The sequence below is a fragment of the Pteropus medius genome, unplaced genomic scaffold, assembly GCF_902729225.1.
Source record: "Pteropus medius unplaced genomic scaffold, Ma_sr-lr_union100, whole genome shotgun sequence".
Lineage (NCBI taxonomy): Eukaryota > Metazoa > Chordata > Mammalia > Chiroptera > Pteropodidae > Pteropus > Pteropus medius.
The window spans coordinates 520560-528163 of record NW_024342473.1 but is presented as its reverse complement, the minus strand read 5'-3'; the positions used below and the strand labels follow the sequence as shown (position 1 = coordinate 528163).

General features: G+C 43.8%; 1 pseudogene; it reads right to left on the bottom strand.

The window, feature by feature from the left end:
• Positions 1 to 6655: 6655 nt before the first annotated feature.
• On the bottom strand, positions 6656 to 6774 carry LOC120604705 (uncharacterized; annotated as a pseudogene).
• Positions 6775 to 7604: the final 830 nt, after the last annotated feature.

Genomic DNA, 7604 nt, shown 5'->3' with positions numbered 1-7604 from the left:
ACCCTACACCTTCTGAGCAAAATAAAGCGGCATCCATGAGGTTAAAAAAGACTTTCTGAGGCTGGAGAGGCAGCCTTTACACCCAATTTACAAAGACTGAGGATCTGTGCAAAGCCTTGCCTTCCAAACAAAGCTTCACAGGTGGTGGTGGCACTTTGAAAGGAAAATGCCAAACATACAAAAGTAGAGACAACAGTGCCAAGTAAGCAATACCATACCCCATACCCTTCATCCAGCTTCAACTATTAACAACTCTTGGCCAATCTCCTTTCATCTCGATCCCTGTCACTACTTCACTAGCAGTGCTCCCCAAAACTGGATTATTTTGAAGCAAATCCTCAACCTATATTTCAATTTTAGTATGTATCTCTAAAAGATAAGGATTAAAAAAAGAAAACTGTAATCATGATACCATTACCTAAAGTAACTAAATAAAACTAACATCTTTAATGCTATGAAATAACCAGTACGAATTTCCTCTTGGCCCAATTTTATAAAACCTTTTTCATCAACTCAGGATCCAACCAAGGCTCACACATTGCATTACCGATGGTATGTCTCTTAAACGGTTTTTAAACCACAGATACTCAGTTCCTGTTAAAAGTCTGAAAACCACAGGGGAAACGATTTAACTTGGGGCGATTAGTAATTCTGAGAGCCAAACACTCATTCAGGTCCTCTGCAATTCTGATCTGTGGGGGTTTAACTCAGAGTTTGAGCAACAGCCCCAGCTCCTTACCCGAATCATGTGCAGAAGGTGGGGCGAAGCGAGCGCGTTTCCTCCGGCTAGATTTTTCCTCTGCAGGCAGGGTCTTCGCGGTAGCCTCAGGAATGCGGGGGAGCGGGCCCTGCTGCCACGTACCAAGGCCACCTGCCTAGGTGAGAAAAAGCTTCAGCCAACGAGTTCTCGAGGGCAGTCCCAGATTATCTAGAGAGAATTTCGAACCAGCTCAGGCTGGTCATAGAGGAACCAACCCGGGCGCCATGGTCTCCAAACACAAACAGCTCTGCAAAGCCTTGGGGCTTAATCCCACAGCCTGGTGCGCGCGGGGACACCGTCCCCAACTCGCCAAGGCCAGGAGAGGGGGAATGTAAAGTCCGTCCCAACGAATACACGTGCGTTTAAGTAACTATACACAGAGAAAGGAGACAATTACAAACATCTATTTCTATAAAATCATGTTTTTATGATATTTAAGAGCTATCTCCCCCGAAAACAGGATGCGAGCGTCTGAGTGTGAGTATACGCCCAACCCAGGCCACCAGGTTCCATCCGCTATCCTCCTGGTCCCCAAGCCCACGAGAGCTCCAGGCGCGAAGGCTACGCAACCCCCGCCCCTGCCCGCCCAAAAAAGTCAGGTTCGGCGTCTGTAGCTTTCAGCCAACACCCCCTCCTCCCCAACACACAGACTAGGACCTCTTCAGTAGTACAGAAAGCCCAGCCTCAGAATCCCTGGAAGGCTGATTCCTCTCCCTCCTCGCGCAGAGCGCCCGTCTGGGAAGCGGCGAGCGGGGCCGGTGCCGTTGACCACCCGGACTCACCCGCGGCGCGGCAGCTCCCGGCTCGCGCTCCGCGTCCCACGCGCAGGGCGCTGGACCAGACACGCGACAAGGTCGCCGCACCGGCACCTGCAGCGCTCGGCCCCAGGTGATCGCCAAGCGGGGGGCGTGAGCGCTGCGCGCTCCCCGGAGGAGGGGAGGGAGCGGCGAGCACCAACCCCGGGACCCCGCCGCGACCAGGAAGTGCGGGCGTCTGCACCGAGCAGCCTTTGAGCGCGCACGCCCCGTCGCGACCCCGGCGGGAGATGGGTGGAGAGCGCCGCCTGCCGGCGGGGCGGCAAAACCCAACGAAAGCTGCCACTTCGGACCCGCGGGAGAGGAGCTGACAGAAGTGACACCACCAGGGTGCAGATGGAGGGTGACATGAGTGGGAGACGCTCGGCGCTCAGTGAGACCCTCTTCTGCATGCCAGCTCTTGAAGCCCCAACCCCAGCACAAGGAGCTTCCATCTTCCCAGTTGGGTAATCAGGAGTTCTTTGGCAGTTGCCTTCAGGTTGGCGTATACACAGGGTTACAGAACTTGAAATGTGCATGCCATTAAGAAACCGCCTGTAGTGCACTATGAATTATGATTTTTAAATAAAAGTCTGCAAATAGCACATTTGCAAATAGCACACTTATATTGCATTGTCTTTTTTTGTGTCAACAGTGCTAATTTGATACTCAGCAGATATTTGTTAAGTACCTAGGACTTTTAAACATTTGTTAAGTACCTAGGACATTTAAACATTTAAAATAGGGCACACTTTCCTCCTCCTCCTTTTCATGCAGGGCTTTGAACAAGAGGATTGGCTTGGGCCTTAACCTCCCAGAGAGCCTGGACTGGCCTGGCAAGGAAGATAGTTAAGGTCTGCCCGAGGGTGCAATAAAAACCATGATGGAATTAAGTATAGGCTGCTAGAGCAACTGAGGAAGGGCTTGACTCAACCTGGGGAGGTCAAAGAGGAAGTTCCTGGAGAAGAGGAAAGGTGAACTGAGGCATAAAGGACTACAGGATTCACCAGGATGTGAGGTGTTTCAGCCAAGAGTCCACTGCCACAAAGGCATAAGTGGAAAGCTGCATAAAGTGCATGTTCTGACAGCAGAATGGCAAGTGTGTATAGCTGAGAAGGAGAGGATGTAAGCTGAGTTAGAGCAGGGGTTGTGGGAGCCACATCACGTTCCTATCAAAAATAACAACTGCCATCTATGGAGCATCTAGCATAAAACAGGAGCTGGACACGTATCACTTCAACCTAGGCTCACACCAACCCTACAAGGTGGGTTTTATTCCCCTTTACAGAAGAGGAAAATGAGGACTAGAAAGGTGAAGTGCCTTGCTAATGACAGGGCTGGGACTAGATGTCTCTGAGAATCCAGTCTGCACTCTTAAAAGCCTTGTCGCAGGCCAATCTAGGAGGCTGAATTTGTCTTTGGATGCTCCTAGCATCTTTAAGTATCCCCAAATGCCCACTACTCTCTCTCCATTCCCAAAGCTTGTACCAGCAACTACCTGCCCTCCCAACCCATCCTGTCTAAGAAAGATTAAGGAGTATATTGCTGTGCATATCAGACTCTGTCACAAGGGGAACACTGTCTCTGGGGCTGGTGGAGAAACTGTGGCAGAGCCCCTGGTTATTCCCCAACATCCATTCTCTCCTTCCATAATAATAGAATTGAAGCTGAGTCTAGGGCTGCTTAAAACATAGACTACATTTTCTGCCTCTCTTGCAGCAAAATTCATCAACAGTGGTGCTCAGAGCCCCTGGAATCCACTTAAACCAGCAGCACTTCTGAGGGAGCTGTTCCTCCTCCAACATTCTTAATGTCAGGTATTCATCATGGGGAAGATGCTGCTTACTGCCTCCGCACTAATCATTCCCCACTTTTCCTTTTAAGAGAACTCAGATTTTGCTCAGGGAGGCAAGGTGCCGCACTAACATGCCTACCTTCCCAGAAAGCCTTTCGGCGCAGTCACATGACTCAATTCTGGCCAATGAGATATAGGAGGAAGTTGCCTAGAGCATCCTGAGAAGGTTTTTACTTTCCTGATGCAGACACCACTAATCCCTCCTCCTGTTGCCTTCTGGTTGTGAGGTTGCTGTCAGGTGTGAAAAGAACCTGTGTTTTGTGACCACAGGGCAACAGTAAAGAGAAAAGGAGGAGCCCTCCCAACCCATCCTGTCTAAAAAAGATTAAGCAGCACCAACCCAAACTGCCTAGCTACAGACCTCTTATTAGGTGGGCAAAATAATCCCTTTACCTGTTTAAAGTACTCTTGGTCAGGGTTTGTTACAGCAAATGAATACAATTCTAATGGATACACTGTTCTTTACAAAAAAAAAAACAAACAGATTCAAAAACCCATCTAGCCAACTCTACTAATACAAAGTGTTATAGCAGAAAGAGGATAGGTTTTGGCATGAGACAATCCGAGTAAGAGTTTCAGCTCTTCCATTTTTTTAGCTAATGACCTTGGGTAAATTTGTGAAATTAGATTATGTGTTGTAAACTTAGAAGTTGTCATAAAAACACAAGGCACTGTTCCTGGCATATGGTGTGATTAATAAATGATCATTGAGATAATTCTCATCTAACAGTTTTTGGCCTCTACCAAATGGATACCTGCCAATATGTAGATTCAGAATCACAAATCCACTTCCCAGTTTCACCCCTTAGACAAATCTTTTTGCACAATCAGATCTCAAATGCTTTGCAACAAAAAGTCAATCTTAAAAGTTTCACTAAAAACCATCACTTGCCTAGCATCTTGCTTCCTCATTTCCTAGACTATATCTGCTCTACCAAAATTTTTAAAAAGAAAAGAAGCACATGCTTTGTTGTGACCAGTCATGAACTGCTGACACACTAATTTAACAGATACAGGTGCATGTTTCTGTTTGACTGTCTTTTAGATAAGAAACTCTAATTTCAATGATTCTGGGTTTGTATTTTTAACCAAACAAGACGTTTCAATGGTCCAGAGCATGCTTTTGTTGAACCTATAACATGGCCCTCTATGCTGAAATCGAATAGCATTGAAAATTAATATTAGTTGCTTAGATTTTTAGTTAAAAAAATAATACACGCTTTCAAACACTACTGAAGTTTTTAAGTAAAAAAAAAATTAATGCAACTTTTTAAACCTGTATTCTATTAATAGACATTTAGGTTATTTCTAGTTTCTCTCAATTATAAATGATATTGCCTTGAACATCTTTGTCCATTCATGTAAGCTCACCACTTCTCCCGACTCCACTGCTTCCCACTCCAGGTCCAAGCCATCATCCGTCTCTTGACTGGATTATTGGAATAGCCTCCCGAGTGATTCCTTGTATTTGCCCTTGCCTTCATGCAACCCATCTGCAATGTAGCAGCTACAATAGTCATGTTAAAATGTTAATCAAATATTATCCCTCTCTGCTCAAAATTTTCCAGTGGCTACCCTCTCAGAGTAAAAATCCGACTTATAAAACTATATTGTCTGCCCCCGTTGACATTACCTTTCTGAACCATCTCCTTCCACACTCTCCTCTCTGCTTCAGCCATAAAAGCTTCCTCGGTGTTGTTTTAACATGCTCAGTATGCTTCTGCACTGAGGACCTTTGCACTTGTCTCCTTTTTTTGGAACTCTCTTATTCCAAATACCACATGACTTAATCCTTCACCTCCTTCAGGTCTTTACTCACATTAAAGTCTTCTTGGACCACTGATCTAAAATTACAAAGTGACCGCTACCTCCTGGTCCTCTTCCTTGCGCCCTCCTTTCCTTTTAGCACTTTTCATCTTCCAACATACTGTATCTTTTAAGTGTTTACCTTTGTTGCTCTCTGTTTCCCCTCCACCCTTCCACCCAAAAATGTGAGCTCCAAGAGGGTAAGGATTTATTTTTTTGAGAGTAGAGATTTGTGTTTGTTTTGTTTATTGCAGTATCTCCAGCACCTAGCCCAGTGTTGAGTGAATGAAAGTGTGTTTAAATATGTAAGGTAAGTTCCTGAAAGTAAAATTTATGGGTCACAGAGATTTCTGTTTAAAATTTTAATCAACTGCCAAATCGCCCAAATTGCTCCAAAAGGTTGATGCAACATTCCTACCAACTGTGTATGAACATCAGTTTCCCCTGACACTCACCAGTATGACCACACATATTGTCTCTCTTAAATTTCACTTGAATAATTACTCAGTCAGAGTCTTAATGACAAACAGGAGAATTTACTGTGGCTAATTTAAGTTAAAAAAATTTTTTTTAAGGAAAGAACACAGACTCCCTGGGCAGACCAGAGAGCCAGGTGCGCTTCAGCAGACAGGAGCAGTGGCCAAAGCATACCTTGGTGGCTGCTGCAATGAAGGCCTCTCTGCTGGTGCCTCTGGGCCCAGATGCCCAGTTTGCCCTCCTAGACCACCTGTATGTTGTTTACATTGACGATGTCAACCCTGCCACTCATTCTGCTCTGTAATAATTCTTGCTATTGTTTACCTTAGTTTGATATTTATATGGATTTATTGCTCACCAACAATCAATTAACGGAATGTCTTTCTGATTCTTGAATTTTTTATCTTGAACTGTCTTTTGATTATCTAGATTTTGCAAATAACCTTTTCCACAAGGGTTGGTGGGTATTCTCTGAGTCATCTCTCCTCATATCTATCATCTCTAATCACTGGTTTGTCTTTTTTTTTTTTTAACCTCTGCCTACTGTATTTTATCCAGCCCGTCTTCCAAGTCATTGATTGTTTTTTCAGATATAGCTATACTTCTTCCAGCTTTTATTGTGGTTTTCATTTCCAAAATGGTTTTTTTCATGGTCGATACCATTTTACTTCATCTTTCTCTCTGTTTTTGCATATCTCCTTTTGAAGCTCTTTAGCAATGAATCATAGGTGCTTGTTAAATTCTTTGAGAATGATGTATTTTTCTTAAATATTCTTCTATATTTGTCTATTTTTTTAGTTGTACTATGCATATAGCTTAAGTTGCATTTTTTCTCTTTTTATTTATTTTATTTTTTAGGCAAGGCAACCCTTGGTTGACCTCATAGATTGCAAGGACTTGTCAGCTTGCAATCCCTTATTTATTTTATTTTTTAATTTATTTTTTATTATTATTGTTTTTCTACGCCTACAGCACCTGATCTTCCTAAGTGCTCTCTCATTGAAGTACTAACCAGGCCCGACCCTGCTTAGCTTCCAAGATCAGATGGGATCAGGCTTGTTCAGAGTAGCATGGCCACAGTTTTTCTCTTTTTGACTCATCTATATATGTGAGCAGTTATCTGTATCTGGGTCTGCTTTTTGTTCAAAAACAATTTGGACAGGGTCAGTGGAGTAAGCCAGCATAGTTTACAACTTCAAAATGAAATTGCTGCCTCAGAATGCTCTTTCCAAGTCATCTATGTTGTTCTTTTTCTCAGTGCGATAATTTCCTCCCAAGTAAGATGTTGCTGTGGACACCTGTAATAATTCATAGGTGTTTTGTCTAGTGACTTTGTGTTTAACTGTGCTTAATGGACGCTAGTCAGCACCTGCAAAACCAGTTTTGTTTTCCTCTCTCTTCTCCCTCCCACTCCCAAGCAACCTCATTAAGGTAGAACCCAGACCCCAGAGAAAACAGAAATGTCTTATGAATTCAGTTTTATCATCAGCCCCACGTTCCTCAATTCTCACATTCCTCTTTGTCCACGCAAAATTCAGTTACCGTTGGGTTTGTTTTGTCTTTCCTTTTAATGGTTAATATTTAGGGAGAGATTAACAAAGGTTGTGTCAGTATGAGTTCTAAGTGTTTGATATGTATTACTTCATTTAAACCTTACAACCAACCTTTTGATGACTCTCATTTTAAAGATGAGGGACTGGAGGCAAAGAGAGATGAAATAACTTGTCCGAGCTATACAGTTTGTAACAAACGGAACCAGGATTTGAGTCCCCAGAGCGGCTGAACTTTACTATGCTGTTGTAACTAAAGGAACTCTCCGGAACGGCTAACATCCTTTCTGCTTGCTACGGCCTTGCTCAAGATCGGAAGAACATTTCTTTATAGTCTGGATTTTGGAGTTTGTAGTTATTTC